Here is a 9,740-nt window from a genome sequence, read left to right on the forward strand (position 1 = left end):
TCAGTAATTATTAGATTCTCATTAAAAGCTAACTCAATATTGGAAATAAGAATATCTTCTCCACTTCAGGAACTAAGTATAAGTATAAGAAGATGAAAGGCAAATATATCTATGATAAATCTTCATGATTATGAATTATAAAATGATTTCTCTGGACCAGTCATTTATAATCTCATTAAATCCAGATAATTATCTCATAAAATCCTCATAACAATTTCATGATATCATTACAATATCATTATTCTAATTTTAGTGCTCAAGAAACAAAATAAAGGGACTAAATTACTTGGAAAAACCTGTTTGCTGGTAGTTGGTAGGCAGAACTGAAGATATTAATCCAAGTTGACATAGCTCAAAAATCTGTGCTCTTCACTACACTGTTGGTAGTCTTTACATCAGTTAGAAATTAACTGTCCGATCACTGGACTATTTTTTTTAATCCCGCAATAAAATTTTTGCAATCTATGTAACAGATTTCTAAGAATATATGATTATCTTGTCCTTATTTGGTTATTATCTGAGTATTAGAATACCCATTGGAGATCTCAAATAATTGCATGTTTTTCAAATGGGCACAATGAACTGTGATGTAAATATTCTATAATGAGTAAAATGAATTGCACATTTCCTCAAATGTGCTTAAATTTTTATATTGGTATCTTGGGATACAAGGAGTAAGAGGTAATATTATAAGACTCTATCTAAAAGGCTAACAATTCAAAAAATGTATTCATATAGAATGTGTTCATTGAAAAAGTTTTCTTAGCTTAAAAATGACAGGTTTCTTTTCTTGGAGCCTTTTGAAGCACCAGGTAAAGTCTCTAAATTTTTGTATCAGCTTTTGCCTGAGAGTGGTAGGGTGAGAGTGATAATAATGTGACCTCAAGCCGGTTACCAAGACCACCACACTCTACTGTTTACTCTCCTTTTCCAACTTTTAGAACAACTGCTATGTTTTCTTTTTTAAAAATGGTTCATTTATACAATGGAAAGTTGTTTTATTATTCCCTTTAGAAGCTTCTTAGAGACCCTTGAATAATATTTCTATATGGAAAATGACTACCAGCATTGCTGATATGTCACCGATTTCAGCTTCACATTCCTAGTTCTGATGACATTAACGGTTACCTTTTCACTTCGGCAACTTGGGGATTGGGTTTACTATGTTCATTCAACAGAGAAAATCCTGAAAGCAGTGTGTAATTTTTCACTGAAAAAGTGAATCCAAACAAATAAAAATGAATAAAAATGACTAGCAGAAAGATTCATACCCCAGAAAATTACTTTGACACAAGCCCAAATAGAATCTATATTCATAATTTCTAAAGAAAATGGAGTTTAAAAGTATACTACTATATTGAAAGTAATCTATATTCTTCATATTTTCATTATGTAGCACCCTGAAAACTATATTCTTGCCCTTGGCATTTGGACAAAAATTTTATAATCGATATCATTAGTTTCTGAAACATTAACAATCTATTTACCTCTCTGCTGCTAGTTGTTCTAAAATATGAGAACAAGTGATCTCATTTGATTGACATAGGAAAGCTATTGAGAAGCATGCTTATATTAAAAGAAAAACATGAGTAGGTAATTGTTTTCAAAATATTTTAGAAATGTAAACCACCAAGACACTTTTTTTAAAAAAAGTATTTAAAAGATAAACCAGTGCTTAATTTATAGAACACTAACAATTTTATATTGTCTATATTTGATGTCATACAAAACAAGTTATACTAGAATGTGGACCTAAGTAGGCATCCGACTTAGCTACCAGTTTCACTAAATGAGCTACATAATGTCCCTTTAGTGCTCACTGTCTCAAGTGCTGATATGAACATGTAAGATTATCACTTCAGCCATATTAGATAAGAGCTATTATCTCCCATTTTCCTAGTTGAAAAATCATGACCTAGAAGGTAGCATCTTTTGATTATACAATTGATAAATGGCAGAGCAGAGATTTGCACTCAGGTAGTCTAACTCCATAATAAACCATAAGGGCCACTGTATAATCATTGTTTCAGATACGTAACAAAACCATAGAAAGATATGTCATTTATTTCCCAAACAAAAGTCTAAAATATACATCTCAAAATTAGCAGGACAAGAAAGCTCACTATCTCATTTATCAAATATTTATTTAGCACTTACTATATGATAGGAAATAGAAGTGCCAAGGATAGAGCCATGAACAAGACAATGCTTCAGTTCTCATACACCTTAGGTTTGTGAGATGTATTCTAACTTTATGTTGACCCAAACTATTGTCCTCATTGAACTACTCTGATTCTAATTTTATTTACCATCAGGACAGGATGGGAAGCGTGGCACAATGGTATTTTTAAACAATCACTATCTACAAAGGGTCACAGTTGTGACAAAATTCACAAACTAATCAATAGGCATGTGTTGAATAAGAAAGACAACAATTCAAGGTTGTGTACGATTTCAAATATAGTGTGGCATCCTTTGTAGAAAAGGAAATAATTTCTCTTTTTTTTGTAATTACACTTGATTCTGGCAGAATCCTTTGCTGCAGGAAAAAATTTATCAAGGAGAAACTGAATAACAGAGAGAATGTAACACTGATTAAACTGAAGGATTTTTCCTGCTTACTTCTGAACTCTTTGGAAGTTAAAAAAAAAAAAAAAAAAACCTCTTTTATGATATTTTTGTTTCATTTTTAAGTTCTTAAACCTGAGTCTTTATAAATACAAGGAACACAATGGGTACATTGGATATTTTTTTAAAATACTGCATAGGATAAGTATAGATAAAATGAACCTTAGGAATTGATTAGATTATGCTTTATCAAATTATGGTCATAATTTGGCCAGTCATAATTGTGATTGGTCAACATAATTATCCACATTTAATTTTTAATATACTAGTTTGAGAAATTTATACTGGTATGTATTTTAAATAAGTTTATTAGTTTTGTTTTATTTTGACTGATTTACCTTATAGATGTTAAATTTTAGGGAATTATTTCTATTTTGTGCTTTCTGCTCACAGTTGGGAAGGCTAGAGGCACATGAACTGTTAGGTCACACTTCTCAAGTCCCCTGCTCCTGGGCACACCCATGTGACTAAAATCTGGCCAAAGGAATATGGGGAAGTTGGTGAATACAATTCCCAATGGTAGTAATTCGGTCATCTCACACTAACCTAAAATAAAACCTGAAGGCCTCAATTTAAAAGACTTGTTAAACTGATTATGGAAAATTTATGCATATCATGTGCAATATATTTTATACAAAAATACTATTAATTATGATAAACAAGTAAAGGAATAAAGAAGGAGCAGCACCATACCCAACATAAAATGACTGAGATCCTGATTGTTCTGTGCGTTCTTTTGTTGTATCCATAATATTTTTTTGTGAATATGTCGTATCCCTATTTTCTTACTGCCTTCCTTTCACAATAAAAAAAGCTATAAAGTTAGAGGGAAATGAAACAGAATATAAGTTTTGCTATTGAGGTATACTTGATGGGATTTTAATTTAAGGTTTAGGCAATGATTTCATACAAAATAGTAAAAACAACATTATCATAGCTATCAATTTTCATAATTTTTGGTTTCAGTATATATGATGTATTTTTTTAACCAACCTTACTCCATCAACAATTTTCCTATTGTAAGAAGTTACTTCTAAATACTTACTATTATGAGTGGGGTTTTTAACCGAACTACTTAACTAAAAATTAGACCCAATTTTCAAACTTCAAAAAAAGTTACAATCAGGAATGAGAGGGACAATTTCTGATGAACAAGCACAAAGGCGTCAAAATGCCTAAATTTTGTAATGCCATATCCTAATTGAATATATGAGGGATACAATTGAAATTGAGTGACTTGAAGAGAAGTTCTCCATAAGAACAGATAAAAAATAACCATAATCTGATTTTTTTAAGTATAAATTAATGTAGCCAGACACTAAATATGTCTTGAGAAGGAGAAGAAAAAAAGGAAAAGGATAACATAGGACATGTAGCAAACTATCTTTAAAATCCTCCTCCTGAGTGGTGTTCCACATCAGGTTAGTTCTTCTACTCATGTCTCATTTTTCTATAACCCAAATACTTTCCATAGTCACTTACTCTGTTATTTCTCCCTTTGTTCTTCCTACGTCCAAATTCTTTCTCCTCCTGTATATTTTCTTCTCTCCAAGCACTACCTATGCAAAGCTGCTACCTTTTTTATTTCTTCATTTCTTCAAATCTGTAACTTCCTGTCCTATACAATGGCAGACTGAAATCTGAAGCAGTACCAAAAAAAAAAAAAAAAGCAGAGGAATGGGTGAAAATTTTGACAATATTCATACACTTAGACTTTTAATATTTTTAGTGTTGGCTCAGGTAAAAACTTCTCATTGGAGATGCTCATTTTTTGAAATTGAAAGCAAAACCAATTCTTTAATCATTGTTGTTGTTCCAGAATTTTTAACCAAGTCTTAGCAAACTCAACACCCAAAGAACAAATAATCCAATCAAGAAATGGGCACAGGACATGAACAGACATTTCTGCAAAGAAGACATCCAGATGGCCAACAGACACATGAAAAAGTGGTCCATATCACTCGGCATCAGGGAAATACAAATCAAAACCACAATGAGATATCACCTCACACCAGTCAGAATGGCTAAAATCAACAAGTCAGGAAATGACAGATGCTGGCGAGGATGCGGAGAAAGGGGAACCCTCCTACACTGTTGGTGGGAATGCAAGCTAGTGCAGCCACTCTGGAAAACAGCATGGAGGTTCCTCAAAATGTTGAAAATAGAACTACCCTATGACCCAGCAATTGCACTATTGGGTATTTACCCTAAAGATACAAACGTAGTGATCCAAAGGGGCACGTGCACCCGAATGTTTATAGCAGCAATGTCCACAATAGCCAAACTATGGAAAGAACCTAGATGTCCATCAACAGATGAATGGATCAAAGAAGATGTGGTATATATACACAATGGAATACTATGCAGCCATCAAAAGAAATGAAATCTTGCCATTTGCGACAACATGGATGGAATTAGAGCGTATCATGCTTAGCGAAATAAGTCAAGCAGCGAAAGACAACTATCATATGATCTCCCTGATATGAGGAAGTGGTGATGCAACATGGGGGCTTAAGTGGGTAGGAGAAGAATAAATGAAATAAGATGGGATTGGGAGGGAGACAAACCATAAGTGACTCTTAATCTCACAAAACAAACTGAGGGTTGCTGGGGGGAGGGGGTTTGGGAGAAGGGGGTGGGATTATGGACATTGGGGAGGGTATGTGCTTTGGTGAGTGCTGTGAAGTGTGTAAACCTGGTGATTCACAGACCTGTACCCCTGGGGATAAAAATATATGTTTATAAAAAATAAAAAAGTAAAAGTAAAACCAAGTCAAAATTATAAGAAGTTTCACCTACACAGAATAAAGAAATTTTTGAGACTCCAGGAGTTAAAAAAAACAGTAGACAAAAGTAGCAAAAGTAACTTAACTACAAATCAATGAAATCTGTCACAGATTTCCTGTTTTAAGAACTGGTTTGTAAGGATTTATTAACATAGGAAAATCAAAGACCTAATGTGATGTATTTACCTAAACAAACCTTATTTGTTTCTGAAGATTAATAAGAATTGATATAAAGGTGTTTTCCCCTATTCTAAGAACTTTACATAGATGTGATCATGTAAAGTGTTTCTTTTTTGCGTCTGATGTCTTCAGCATAATGTTTTATGTGAATCAGTAGTCTGTTTCTCTTTACGGCTGAAGAGTATCTCAGGATATAAATAATTTGTACAACTCCGGATTATAGTGTCCATGTTTACATATTGTTAAATGTTCCACATGGAGGTAAATTTTGTGGGTGGTGTGAGATATAGGTAAAGATTTCTGTTTTTATCATATGAGTACACAAAAGTTCAAACTCCCCCTCCTTTTTTGGTAAGAAAGTTTTCCCCAATTGAATTATATTGACACTTTTATAGAGTTTCAGATGATTATGTGTATGAATGTTTTTGTGGGCTTTCTGTTCTGTTCATTTGATATTTATGTCTATACTGATGCAATGGTGTCTTGATTACTGTGGCTTTACAGTATATCTTGATATCAAGGAGGTTAGGACCTCCACCCTCATTCTTTATTTAATTTTTTTTAAAATTCTGGCTTCTTATATTTAACTCGAATATTTGTGTTTTCTCTTACTTATTGTGTATTTGTTTTACAGCCTGTGGCCTTACTAATTAGCTTATTTCTAATAGGTTCTTCTAGACTTCTTAGGATATTCACATGTATTTAGTATATTTAAGTATATGTAAGTTTTATATCTTATAATCTATATGTATTTTCCTCCTTTTTCTTGCCTTATTTTACTGGGTGGGGCCTGCAATGAAAAATTGAATAAGAGCTCCACTGGAAATCATTGTCTTATATTCAGTTATTTGGAGCACATGTTACATTTTTCACTATTAATTATGGTGGTTGCTACTGGTTTTTCCTATTGTCCTTCAGGTAGAAGAAGGTTTCCTTTGTTTCTAGTTTTCTGGCTATTGAATTTGATGAAATACATTTTCATTTTTCTTCCCCCCCCCCATTCTTGAGACGTTCATGGTTTTTTTTTCCTCTCTTAAAATATTTTGGTTGAATTTGTAGAACAGTAATTCTGGTTTTATAAAATAACAGGATTTCTTACACCTTTTTCATTATTGATATTAGAAACCTGTATCATCTATATTTTCTTAGAGATTTACTGATTTTATTGAAGTTTTCAAAAACCATCTTTAATTTCACTGATTTTCTATATCACTTGTCCATTATATATTTCATTGATTTTTAGCTATTTTATTAATAAAGCAGAGTTAGGGCTTTTTGAATATCTTTTAATTAAGTCTTTTATTGTGATGAAGTGTTCAGTTTTTTCCATGGAAATATTCTCTTTCTTGTAGTTTGCTTTTTGCCTGAAATTGTTAAAGCTACTACAATGTTCCTTATAATGAATGCTTCCATGTTATATCTTTATTTTCATATTATTTTATGTTTATTCTGTCTTTATAAACAGCAAATCATGTGGAATTTCTCCCCCCCCAAGTATAATGATCTCTGCCTTTTAATTGTCATTGAGATGGAATTTTCGCTATTTGAATGGCTTTATATATTCCTCTATCCTTATAAACATACTTGCTATTCTTATATGGAAAGTTCTTTATTTAACTTTTTCACTTAAATTAATCTAACAAATTAATTTAACACAATAGATTAGTAATTATTTGGTATCTTCTTTGAAGTATTCTTTATATTTTTATTTTAATGACAAACTTAGCTAAAGCGTAGTCAAGAACCACTCAGGTAGAAATCTAGATTTGTTTTTCAGAGCTAGAGATGATTGTATACATTTGAGAATTTAGAGTAATCTAGAATATTTTCCTCATATTGAGGCTTACTTTTCTTTTAGATCTATCTTGGCATTTGAATATCTATATGTTCATGATCTGTTGTATTAGTTTTGCTCCAAGTCTACTTAAATAATATCTCATATGCAAGCAGTATGAGAAAAAAAATAGTGATGATAAATTCATGGGTAAGACTTTTGAGGTATAAACTTGGGTAAGAACTAACACTTTGGTCTACTGAGAAAACAAAACCATAAGTTGCCCCCCCCGAGGATTCCAGATTTAACATGAGATATTGATAAAGCCACTTCTGATTAGAAGTCCAAGAAAAATACAGATATTAGTGGTTATGACCTTAACTATGTATAAGAACTGTGCTTCCCACAGGATTTTCTGTTTCAGGAGGTTAATTTGAATGGATGATATGAGCCAACGTTAGGATGAAGACTATTTTTTTAATTGCATAAACATCTCCTTTTTTTTTTTTTCTAAGTACATGATTTCTAACATGATATTCAGTCATATTTTCACAGTCAAATTAATAGTTATCTGGAAACTTGACACCAACTACCAAGTTCCTTTGTGGTTAAAATTGTGTTAGTAATTACTGGCCTGAAATACTTATGTTTCATAACTTCATGGCCAGAGTCAAATATAAGCTATAGAATAAGAAAGGAAGCAAAGTTAAATAAAACACCTTTCTTTTCCATAATACAGAAATACTAATGTCTATTTTCAAATAGAAGTCTATTTAGAAATACCTAGAAGTACCACAAAAGATTTAGAGAGGATTGAAGAAAAAAATCAAATGTTTGTTACTTAAAGTTAAAATATTTTATATTCTAAAAAAGCATTTTATTAAGCATGAGGGAAAATAATTCTGGTTTCACGACTAGCAGAATACATGCTTTTTCATCTAACCTAAAAATGTTCCTTTGTTGTGTAGGGAGCTTTAATAATAAAACTTATTCTGCTTTATATTATATAAATTAGAACAAACACCAAGTCCAGGGACGGCACAATATTTCTGAATCTGCCCCCCAAAACGTTAGGTAGTCAGAAGGTAATTATTTAAAATAAAAAGGAAAACTTCAACTCATTTTCCTTGTATTGAGTTCTTCTGAATACTGTGTCATGAATGCATGAAAAGCTTCTATTAATATTTGTTTTTTTAACTTTAGTTTGTGCACATAAAACTTATTCAGTTGATACGTGCTCAGGTATTTCAGTGAGAATACATAAAAAGACCTTAAGATGAATTTTCATAGAAAAATAAACAGCTTCTCTATGAAGGGTTGCAAAAAGTTACCCACAAAGTAGTTGCCTTCAAAGTAAACATACAGAGACGAGATGGATTGTGAGTAGTAGAAAATTCCGTTGCTCAGAAGAAGAGAAATGGACATCCCTGGCTTATGTTCGAGCTTTTTGTAGTACTCACGGACATTGGTCAAATGACATAATGCTCCCAGGATTCAATTTTTTTTTTTTTAATGAAATGGTGATTAGAAGTGTTTTAAGAGGGGTTTTAAGTGTTTTAAGGTTTAAGAAGTGTTTTAAGTGTTTTAAGAATATGTTCATACACTACTTGGCACAATGTGTTGAACATAATACCTATTCAATAATTGTAATTCATTTTTGTCATCATTCTGTAATTATTTTATCAAATATATAGTCATTTCTTAAAAAGTGTTTTTGTTTGAAGAGTCACTATCTAAATATATAGTTCTTTCATTAAATTGTAGGAAAACAGGTTTAAGGAATATTATTAGGCTTACATGGAGCCAAAGTAGACTCTTCATAATTAATTGGCCTGAAAGTTCACTATTCAGACCCTGCCTTGATCCCAGGTCTTCCTTTCCTTTCTTTTTCTGAACTGGCTCGGTTTCCTTAACAGCTTGTTCCCTCTGTGAATGAGTTTGAAAATACCCTGCTGCAAACAAACAGACAAGAAACAAAAGATCCATCTCTACAACCATTATCCGTTACATTTCATTTTAAGGAATCACTCGGGTTGTGCTTTCTGCTCTCTAAACGGTTCTGCTCTGATTTAGTAACAATAATGTCTCGATTCTTCTCTGACATGGTCCCTTCAGATTTATGTCACTCTCTTTTGTATCAATCCCAGTTCAAGATTTGTAGTTTGGAAGTCCAGTGTCTCCTACATCTTTTGGGTGAATTTCAGATAGACACAAAAACAGTACCTGTCCAGTTTCCAGTGAAGGTTGTACAGATGCCTCCCATTTGCCCCAAAATAGTTTCTTCTCTTTCCTTTCAACTTTGGTACTGGCTGTTAATTCTGTTCCAGCTGGCCCACGCTCATCTCTGAAAAGACTAAATAGAATGCACAAGG

The sequence above is a fragment of the Mustela lutreola genome, chromosome 5 (genome assembly GCF_030435805.1).
Source record: "Mustela lutreola isolate mMusLut2 chromosome 5, mMusLut2.pri, whole genome shotgun sequence".
Lineage (NCBI taxonomy): Eukaryota > Metazoa > Chordata > Mammalia > Carnivora > Mustelidae > Mustela > Mustela lutreola.